This window comes from Argopecten irradians, unplaced genomic scaffold (assembly GCF_041381155.1).
Source record: "Argopecten irradians isolate NY unplaced genomic scaffold, Ai_NY scaffold_0447, whole genome shotgun sequence".
Lineage (NCBI taxonomy): Eukaryota > Metazoa > Mollusca > Bivalvia > Pectinida > Pectinidae > Argopecten > Argopecten irradians.
In genome coordinates, this window is record NW_027187914.1 from 12,594 (window position 1) to 22,821 (window position 10,228).

The following is a 10,228-nucleotide window of genomic DNA, read 5'->3' on the forward strand; positions in this document are numbered from 1 at the left end:
TAGATATTGGATCAACGTTTCTCGGTGGTTCATTTTGACATAGATATTGGATCAACGTTTCTCGGTGGTTCATTTTGACATAGATATTGAATCAACGTTTCACGGTGGTTCATTTTGACATAGATATTGGATCAACGTTTCTCGGTGGTTCATTTTGACATAGATATTGGATCAACGTTTCTCGGTGGTTCATTTTGACACATATATTGGATCAACGTTTCTTGATGGTTCATTTTGACATAGATATTTGATCAACGTTTCTCGATGGTTTATTTTGACATAGATATTGAATCAACGTTTCTCGATGGTACATTTTGCCATAGATATTGAATCAACGTTTCTTGATGGTTCATTTTGCCATAGATATTGGATCAACGTTTCTCGGTGGTTCATTTTGACATAGATATTGGATCAACGTTTCTGCGTGGTTCATTTTGACATAGATATTGGATCAACGTTTCTCGGTGGTTCATTTTGACATAGATATTGGATCAACGTTTCTCGATGGTTTATTTTGCCAATGTAGTGCAATTTTCCGTTTATTGTTTCGTTATTCTATGACGAGAAAAAAAATGAAAATGTCTAGAAAACGTATGCATTATTAAGTTATAAATTGATTTACTCGATTGTATTAATTGGCAAACATATCTGACATTGTATGCCTCGGATTTTAGTTTCACTTTCCGTATATTTTACACAAGTCGAGCTGGGTGGCGGACAGTACCGTCTGATAGTGTTTTTAAAGGTCGCCACCAACAACAACCATTCAGTCCGTATCATGGTGGTAATAAATGCCTACTTGTGATATGTTAATTATACGTCAAACTCGACGTGATGTTGCTCAGTAATAAACCCCCTCCCCAGCGCTATAGGGCTCACAATACGGGCTAATTAGTGAGAGGCTGTGTATTCCCCGTTACCCCGAAATCTGCTACCCTCCCCGTGTCAGATGCTGTGCCAAACGTTTTGACTAGCAGAGTTTTTGTAGCAACAAACAAACTTGCCCAGAAAGTCTGTTTTATTCTTAGGAAGGAAATCTTTTACAATTTTACAAGTCTTAACAGGAGAAATGTCAGCCGTGGGGTCGGGGAGGTATGTTCAGAGCTACTGACACGGGAATGCGCGTGAGAGGAAAAGATGGGGCATATCAACTGATACGTGATCATAACGCCAGACTAATGCTATAAGCCTTGTATCTTCAATGGAGTGTGCTTATCTTGGCTGTGGCATTCCGTTCCGAGTTCGCGCCGGGAATCGCTATCCCAGTCAGCATCTGAAGCTATTATACAAGAAACCCGCGCCACAGTGAACATTTTGAAAGTTATTCAAGTCGACTTTACACCAAAAAAACTTATCAATTTTTGTGTATTTGAATGTGATGGTAAATGTGTAGAGAAGGCACGTGCTTATACCGCCAGTCTGAAGACTCAATACACAGAGTAAGGGTGTGCTGTACTGGTGCTGTGCCATAGAGCTCGCGTGTTTGTCTCCTCACTGTATATCTACGTGTTAATCTCGTGCATCTGACCCACACGTGCTGACAAACTGTCGGGAGGGGGACGGAGAACGGAGGGACGCCATTAATAGTGGACACGAACATGTGACACAGACGTTTTGTTTTAACCGGGCCCCTCCGTCCCATCCCCGAAGAGGACTTTAAATAATATGACCCGTCGGTACTCCCGGGACCTCGGCAGTTCGGTAAGTAGTTAACACGCCCCTGTGTCACATCCATGGAGATCACAATTATTATAAGTATATCTAATGCGCTGTAGGACCCAGCCATCAGAAACTCGATATTCCCTACAACCATTTTCTGGTGGAATCTGCCTATCGCTCTTGAAATCAGCAAAGTACATATTTCACGCCGTTTATGATAGAAGAAAAAAGATAAAACTTAACTGCTGCAACGACTATGAGAATTGTGAAACCGACTTGAGAACATTTCTTTTCGTTATTGTCAAATGTAAGGAAGCATTCCATCCGACATGGAATAAAAATAAATCAAACAGCCTCTTGATTGTGTATCAATAACATGATTCCGTATGTATATATGATGTAATGGTTTCACCATCTGATATTGTCTCCCAGAATTTACTGGTTGCCAAACATGACGCATCAAACTTACATGAGCGACATTCCGCTTACGTTTATCACCCGACCGCAAAATCGATTTAATTACTTTCCTATATGATAATATGTAGTATTAACACAACATTTTGTTCTTTATATAATATATATAATATTCAAAAAGCGGTCGCGAAATAAATTATATAAACGATATTTCACGATTCATTTCAGTTTCGCGTGCGATCCATTGCGAAATGTCCATTTCGAAAGTTGTAATGTATATTGATATGAGCCTACCAGGATCGTTTTAGCTGACATATGATCTTTATTGGCAGACAGCACTTACAACATATGCCATCAATTAACTCTATCCGCTACGCCTAAATACATGGTGATAGGCATGAAATATTTTGTCACTGTAAAACCGTCAAAAAAATTGGTTAACTCCCTTTTATATCGATAAAAATCAATAGCATCTGGTGTCCATCTCTTTTCCATCGATCTCCCTAGGACAGTCTCGACCAGGGGGGGGGGTGGGTGGTCAGTTTGGCCTTCACGAGGATTGGGAACGGTCATCATGTTACTAATGAGGGTCTAGAGGTGGTGGATATTTGGGTGTATACACAGATAGATAATATCGTCCTGTAGTTAGCCCGTGTAATCTCCCCAATCATTGTCAGATGTCTCTCCTCATTGTTGTAGTTACGGTACACAGACTATAAGTCTGTTTTAACTTACCTTACCATTATATAAGGTACCACGACTTAGGTTCAGGATTCGATAAGTACTATATATCGTTAGGAAACACTATATAATTATTTTAATGTGTTAACCCACAAAAAAATTCGGTTAGGTTATCATTATATCAAAATTATGACACGGATAATATAACCATCAAATATTAGAATTTTTAAGTATTATCAAATGTTTATTTTAGGTAAAAAATATTCTGACAGAAAAATCTGCATTTCGTTCGCTTTAATCGAGTACCGGCCTTTTGGCTCATTTTTTATGGCAAGTCCGATTGTGACCGATTCTTATTGATTCTATAAGTATACGTTTCTTTATAGTTGTAAAGGCACTGTTTCAGGAACGTCATATACATCGCACTAAAAGTCGGAAAAATAATGATTACAAACGCAAAATAAAAAAATCGGAAAAAATATGCATTATTATTTATATCAAGTAATGAAGCAGCCTGGGTCTGTTTCACTTAATGCACTTTATGTATTAATCAAGTTTTATTCTATTATTAGATACGCTAAAATTGAATTATATTAATAGAAATTAACAAAATAGACACCAACTTATACTAAACGAATGTTACTGTTTTGTTAGTATTTTCGATGTGCGCAGTAGAGAGACGATTAAGTGTTTCGCCGACATCCAATAGGTGCCAATCCTGATGCTGTGCAGTTCTTTTGTGTACTGGACGGAGAAGAAAACGTACAAAGTAATTAAAAGGACCTGCAGTTAAGAGATTTTTATCGTCTCGACACATGCCTTTCGCAGGTTCATGCACTGTTAATAAACGTTTGATCTACTAAATCTGACACCGATGATAAAATACTTCAAGAGATAATAGATAAGACATGCACTTATGGTATATTAAAAAAAACCTGAATAATTAACGGCGAAAGACGTAAATATTAAACATTGAGGTTTAGTCAATTATATTTAAAATAGTAGTTATTTATTCAAATGTCAACGAAGAAGCGCGAAATAATTGAAACGTTTCTTAATGTTATTACCGTGAAATGAAGATAAAATATGGTTCAATATATTTGTGATGCTTAATTTTAACATCAAACATTATAATTTTAGTATTGTTTTCGTTTAAATGTATTCTCGAATAAACCATTTATCTGCAAATCTAGTGTTGTACATTGATATTTTTAGCTCATACATCTTCTCTTAACCTAAGTAATGAATATCACTCATATTTGTCTTGTAGCATACCCATGTTTGGGTGTACATTGTAAGTCTAAGCTTTTTGTGATATTTCCTACACTAAACAGGTGCGCGATACAGACCCCGTGAGCCTCTTGTTATGTTATTAGATGATTGTTTCAAGCAAGATTGAATTATTCTTTAATAAGAAATTTAAAATGGTACCAAAATATATCGAATGAACTGTTTACGACAATTGTAGGAAATACATTAGGTAGATAAAATTTACATACCGCTAATTCTCTTGGATAAAAATGAGCCAAACTACAAAATTCAATTTCCTAGTACATTTTACTTTCCTTATCACCATATTGTAATGAAGAAATAGCGAAAGTTTGATAGGCACAAGTACTTTCGTGGTTTGCGGCTGAATCACAAAATTTCTGAAACATTCTGATCGATCACAGTTACTTCCCTTCGCTTCAGTCCGTCAGTGCTGGCGTTTTTTTATTAGATTAACGTTCTTTTAACAACCAGAGTCATGTAAGGACGAGCCAGGTTTGTTGGTGGAGGAAAACAGGAGAAAAACCACCGACCAGCGGTCAGTACCTGGCACTGCCCCACTTAGATTCGAACTCCCGACCCAGAGCTGGAGAGCTTGTGGTAATATATCGGGACATCTTAGCCACTCTGGCGGACTAAAACGAAGGGAAGTAACTCTGATATATCAAAATATGTACCTGACGCACCCAAAACAACTATCATTGACGGTCATATCAACAAGGGGCAACGTAAACACGGTTCGGACGGCTGGTCCGGATTGATCCCTTTGTTTTTACTTGGCTGTCTATCTAATCACAGATACAAACATACTGGAGTAGGTATATATAAAGTACATGGCCTGTTCACACCTGGGTTCTATCTCTCCGCATATATATCTACAGTCTAGCCATTCTGTATCGTTACCAACAACTCACACATGGTCATATACATACTGTATCAATACATCACCCATGATGTGAGCTTTATTTATATGACAATTCGTGTCATGTCATATTTTTTTCAAACAGATATGTCACGCGGTTTATGACAGGTTCCTATTCGGACATTTTTGATGTTATTTATTTGTTTTAATCTACTCGAACATACTTAATATTCTATTTTTAGAAGTAAAATACAAAGCTTCATTTTGAAAATAATAGCCGTTTCTTTATAGTGATGTATTGCTATAACGTATTTAACTGTGTTTCTTTAGCTAATCCTTCTTAGCAGTTCTCAATACCGGTAACGCTTGCGTCAGTTAATTAGCGACTATTGTATATCACGTTTAGACTAAGTGCTGTTTACATGTTTGTTCCTGTATATTTTGTATATTATCATTTTGTATTACTTGTATATTCACTTTAGGCCTAGGTTTGGAAGTGTAGAGTTGGATATTTCTCCGCTCCGCACCCGACTGTAATAAATCAGTATATATAGAAAATATCATCTTTGGATTATCCTTTTTCACAGACTACATTAGAGCTATTTCCCCAATACACTAGCTATAGCTCTGTGAAAGATATATCAGTCTATTGCGAGATTTAGTTGATGGCGCGGCAATATTCCCGATGGAACATATGTGATTCAAAGTTTATTTCAATTTAAAACATTTTTTTTTTTTGAAAAATAAAACCTTATTGAAGTCTCTCCACGTGCGGTCATTTATTAGCACTTTGATTAGCTTCCAATTATCATCTGTCAAGTTTGTATTTCGACAATTTAGTCGCCATTTAGAACTAGTAGGCTAATTAAAATGTATTTCATTTAATTACTAAACGATAACTTCTGATCTTGACGTTTAACATACGAAAATCAGAAAATTACTAACATAACACGTAATATAGAATATAAAATGGGTTCTTAGAAACAGAGGTAATATTTATCAGAATTCTGACTCATGCTTTTTTCACCATAGAAATCTGCAACATCCGGCATTTACTCTAGGCAGTTTATTACAGCAGCGTTTGATTCGGTTTTCTAATTGACTCACCCAGTTTTTCTTACAAAACATAGACTAAACATTGATTACAAACCTTCGAGAAATATCCTCCCTAACAGACTTAATTAGACAAGAATAAAACTCGCTTTGCGCTTAAGTTGTTCGTGATCAACCAATTTTTCCCTGGGTGCATTATTATTGAGTGCAATGTGGTCATTTTTATTGTCACGATCCGGAACCTCAAGTAAAGTTAAAATTATTTTGAAAAAACCCTCGATTATCCTTTATTTTTGGAATGTGATCATTACCCATATATCGGGGATGTGCCCTTATTTAAGATTTATCTGGGTCAGAGGTCAAAATCTAGGCCAGAGTAGTCTACTTTTAAAACATAAAATACTACATCGCCTATAAATAAGTAATATTTGTTAACACCTCAGTGTCATGAGTGCTTATTTTGAAGTACAGTCGAATCTGTACTAACGACCATCTGTATTAAGCGACCCTCTGTTCTAAACGACAACTTCAATTCCCCCCCCAAGCATTTTCACTATATAATTTAACCCTATTAAACGACCATCTCTCTAACTTCCCGTGGTGAACAATGTTTAACCACACAGGTGACATTGGAACGGCACAGTTACTTCATGGGAAGTAGGAATACATTCCAAGTGCACCCACTTGCTACATGAATCGCACTTTGCCCAGTCTAGATTAAAGGTCAAAATATAGGTTAGAGTAACCTACGTTGGCTTCATTAATGAATGAGCCATATTTGATTTTCTAGTGACAGTAAGTGCATATAGACATTCACAAGATTCATAAAATGTATCAAAACTACCTAGATAAATAAAGAACCTAGGAAAAACACGAAAAAGATATAAAAATAAAATGGGTGTGTATTGTTCGGAAATTTAAAATGAGAACGACACACATATGGGTTTCTATAGTATCCGAAATATGCGCCGTACAGACCGTTATGATAATGAACGTCAAATTTTGATTTCCAACCTTCCGGCAGACGACACGTTTTCCCGTCTACTTGGCAACAAATCCATCACTTAGTGGTTGGCTATCAGACACCAAACTGGGTTTTTAGTTTTGGTCCAATCTGGTGTCTGTCCTAGTCCGTGATAGTCCTGTTTTAAAGTCTGGAGATTGAGGGGCGGGGATATCTCTATAGATTATCGGAGATATGTATAGGTGGAATAACAGTATGTGTTTCTATCGTTGTTCCAGTTTTATAAAATATACTATCACGATTTCAGAACTCATGTTGCCAAAAGTTCTAGTTCAGAAATACAGACAGAAAGTATATAAAATATAGAACATTGGCGTTATATAAATGTATTGATATACATAACATTCAACTTTTAGCATTACTCAGAAACTGATTAAAAGTACCCAAATACCCCCAAAGCACAACAATCAGTTATAAATATACAATATAATGTACACCTGAGTAGAATATATTCCAAAGGTTCGAAAATTAGGGCAGCCTCGGTGGCTGAGTAGTTCGGTGGTCTAACATACCTGCGTTGCTAGTTCGAAACCCAAATGGGACAGTTGTTACGTATGATGTAGTTATTGTAAGTCGACGGTTCTTCTCTGAGCACTCTGGTTTCTCTCGGTCTCATAAACCCGATAGTCTTTAAACGACATTTGTACTAATAAGGTGTAAAATAAAACAAACATAAAACACACAAAAATAAAATTCTAAGTAATTTAGTATAACTTTACAATAAACGAAATGGTAGTTCTATAAGTTCTTTTCTTGTAAAGTTATATCAGTAAAAGAAAAGTCAAGAAAAAACAGTTGGTCCAGTCTATTCTCGAACGAGACATGGTAGCAAAGTATAACTGTTTTACAGGCTTTGTGTAATACGCTAATTAGGTCTACAAAATAGACAAACAGCTGATACGTCTTGTTTATCCTCCTGTACTTATTTATATCTCCAGTTAACTCCCAGGGTCAGGGAGTGCAGTTTAACACAAGACTCGTAAGAGATACTTTGGTAATATAAAAATACTTTGTCCACTTGTAGAAGTTAGTGTAGCGAGATTCTTCCAAGAGGTAAACATTGGGTGTCTGGGTTTTTTTTAAACCTAGTGAGTTCTTCGTACACTCAACGACCTAAGGATTACACGTATGACTCTCAAAATGTTGATACATAAAAAGAGATATCGTACACAATATGTTAAATATCGGAACATTGTGAAGTAAGATTGGTTATAGATTGATATATCGCACCGCACGACAAGCTATTACCGGAACCATATTGGCTCATCCAAGACAATATCCAGATGTTGATCATTTTACCCCCCTAAACAAGATTAGCAGTAAAAACGTTGGCGAACACAATTCTTACCTAAATGATTATTGTATTGCACATAATAACATTTTCAGACAAAAACATTTCCAAAACTGCAAGTTAAAATGACTATTCCATCCAAATCACTTAAAATGTGTTTGTTCAGGTATATCCAGGAGTCCATCCTGTCAGCGGATATTGTAACTAAAGGGCTGATCAAGACGCCATCTACAATCCGGACCACCAATAGAATGGTAAACAAAAGTTTTCATTGAGAGGTCCGCGGCATTTTGTATAATTATGAACTGATAATAAATTCTCTTTATCTGATATCTGTATGAAATGAATTTTTAATGTTGATGTTCTCCGAATAAAACCTTACCCTTCGAGAAAAATGGAGATGATTGTGTCATCATCATATGCTACAGTTTATTTCTTTTTCTCCAGCGTCGTCGAAGTTACTCTGTTAGTTCTTCACGTCCCAGCGTTCATGGTGTCCCTTCTTCCGGTAAAGCTCGCCCAAATACCCTTAGTCTTTCCAATTCCGGTTCGACGAATCGGTCAGTTTCGACTAGTGGGCGTGTAGGTTTCGGTGCTGGGTCCTCTAGGGCAGCGACTCCTCAGTCTGCAGTTCCCTACAGTGGTGGAACTTCTTTCAGCAGTGGGTATCATTCAAGTACGGGATATAGTGCTGCACCACAATACGGCAAGACCACTGGTGGTAGTTATGGTGGAGTCCGGGCCGGAACTGACGTAGCTACTCTGCTAGCAGTTCCACGTACCCGTAGTAACAGTAGTAGTGTACATGTTCCCAGTACCGGAAGTGCCCGTGTTAGCTCAAGTGTTGGATCCAGAATCCCAGTTCATATCGATAACACTAGAAAGTCTCCGGTCAGCGTAAGTATATGCTTGACCGTTTGGAGTGACCAGAAAATCCGGATGTTTTTGCGCCTTCCAAACATTTCCCCTTAGCGACAGTATGCCATATAACATTCCTTTCCTTTTTGGAAATATGATGACAGGATTGAAGTTATTTCAAGTTTTACTTTGTATTCTTTACCACTGTCACTCTCCCCAGTTTACAGAGATGGAATTCCCTTTCCTTCCCTTTGTCTCTCTCCCTTGTTGAAATTCGTCCAAACTTTAGATGATATTTTTTACCCTGATCTACTTTTCCATGGTTTTCTGGTTTTTGTTTTTTTCGTTCCATCATTTTTATCCGTGTCACCTGACGATAGGTTTTAACCTGCCTACGGGTGTTGCTGCTTTAGTGACTTTTGAAACCCAATATGCACCATTCTTGTTTCGAATAAGAGTCCACGCTCAACGTCAAGGATGCAATTTAAGTAAAAAATGTATGTAGTTTAAGTTGTATTACTATTCCTCATTTCAGGTTTATAAATCATCTTCTATGTGGAAACAAAAATGTTTTTCGTTTATACTTCGTGCAGAAAAAAATGTACAAACTAGATCTCACTTGAAGAAACAATTGGTTAACATGTTATTTACGTATACATATATTGATGTTTTGCAATGCTTTATCTGTCCTGTGTAATAGATTTTGTTAATGTAATGAAGTTTTATTTTCTCTAATGACTTTTCTATTTCCATTTAGCCGATTAGGTCACAACAAAAAAGTAGGCGTAATATTGCTGCTTTTCGCAGAATTAGATCTTCCAAGGATGTATGTCTTAACTGTTCCTAACGTAAGGATGACAGTCACCTTTAAATATTACAACGATAAAATGTAAATCTACACAAAAATGATTCGTGGCAGAGAAAACGTTTTATACAGAAACATGGTGAAAACTCTATTTCAGCACCGAGGCATAAAACGCTATACGTATAAGCCTAAGAAACACAGAATGAAGTTGTTGGGGAATTAGTATGGCCAGATAGTATAAATTGTAGTTAATGTAAAATAGGGTAATTTCATTTCCAACAGCGAGATATGATCTTTTGATATATCACGGTG

At 36.8% G+C, this 10,228-nt stretch overlaps 1 long non-coding RNA gene across 1 annotated transcript; it reads left to right on the plus strand.

Annotated features, from left to right (window-relative positions):
• The first annotated feature begins 1,010 nt into the window (after window positions 1-1,010).
• Window positions 1,011-9,974, plus strand: LOC138312726 (uncharacterized). The gene is made up of 3 exons (XR_011207032.1): window positions 1,011-1,701; window positions 8,420-8,507; window positions 8,701-9,974. It is a non-coding gene; the product is annotated as an uncharacterized lncRNA (long non-coding RNA).
• Window positions 9,975-10,228: the final 254 nt, after the last annotated feature.